Below are 1,236 nucleotides of genomic sequence, written 5' to 3' on the forward strand. Positions count from 1 at the left end.
CGAGATCCAGCGCCGTGAAACGTGGCAGGAACCGAATGTGCCTATGGTTCTGGAGCCGGTCCCATCTTCTGCTCTACCTGCCCTGCCCCTCAGCCCTGCTCCTCCTCCACCTGACCCTCCAGGACGTGCCCTCCTGCCACACCCTTTCAGGGACCTTCACTGCACCTCCACGGGAGAGGGAGATTCCTACCTACGCTGTCACCAAGTCCCACCCCTTCGATCGGCAGGGTCGCCAGGTATTTCAAAATCACCCTGGAGGAAGGCGGGCTATGTTCCTCGGGGATTTCTCCCTTGCTTCTTTATTCTCCACCATCCTCTCTCCCTTCTTCACTTCTGACCCTTCCTCTTCCCTCCCTCCCGCCCTCCGTCCCCTCTTCCTTCCTCACTATGTATTTCCGGACTGCCTGGTACATGCTTGCTGCTGACTTTGTTCATTATCGGGGTTTAGACTGTGCTCTTAAATTTGAAGATGACAGCAAACAACGTTAGGTCGCCAACACCTTGAAAGGGAAGACAATGTACGGGTGGGCTGATAAATGCACGCAGGCTAATTGGAAAAGAGGTGAAATGATTTCGACTTCAGGGAGCAGGGGCAAGTGCCCCTGAGGAAGAGGCAGAATGAAATCGATGGGGCAAAACCAGGTCAGCGAGGCAACTCAGATGTATTTGTTGAGTGCCCCCTCCCCCACCCCTAGCACTCTGACCTGTGCCGGGGCTTTGCGAGGAAAGAGTGGAAAGATGCCCAGGGGAGCCATCGGCAGAGAGACGTCACTTGGGAGCTGCTGACCGACACAGTCCGCAAGGACTCCCTGGGGAATCCCCAGGCCCGCGGCTAAGAAACAGATGCAACCACCGCGGGGGTGCAGCGGGCTCCTGGGGAGCAGTAAGTGGCCTGCAGTGAGCCACCCTGTGTCCGGGGAAAGCATCCCTGACCTCAGCTTCCAGGCAGCTCAGTGAGGTCTCCCTTGGCAAGAGGGCATCAGGGTATAACACCACCACAGCCCACACTTTACTTATTTGGGGATGGGGGGATATTTTTCAAAGGGATATTTGGACCAAAAGCAGCTCAGGATCCCTGGAAACCCTGAGTCGTGGCTTGACATCTTAGGAATCTGTCTGACATGCTTTGTAGAAAAGCCTGGAAGGGTCTAGTTCTACCTGGAAAATAAAGTTAATGGTTATTGATGTGAAAGTGTACCTCCGCTTACTCCCTTTCTTTTAGTAAGCGCCCCAAAC

This window comes from Pteronotus mesoamericanus, unplaced genomic scaffold (assembly GCF_021234165.1).
Source record: "Pteronotus mesoamericanus isolate MK-2021 breed Mesoamerican mustached bat unplaced genomic scaffold, CSHL_Meso_final contig_94, whole genome shotgun sequence".
Lineage (NCBI taxonomy): Eukaryota > Metazoa > Chordata > Mammalia > Chiroptera > Mormoopidae > Pteronotus > Pteronotus mesoamericanus.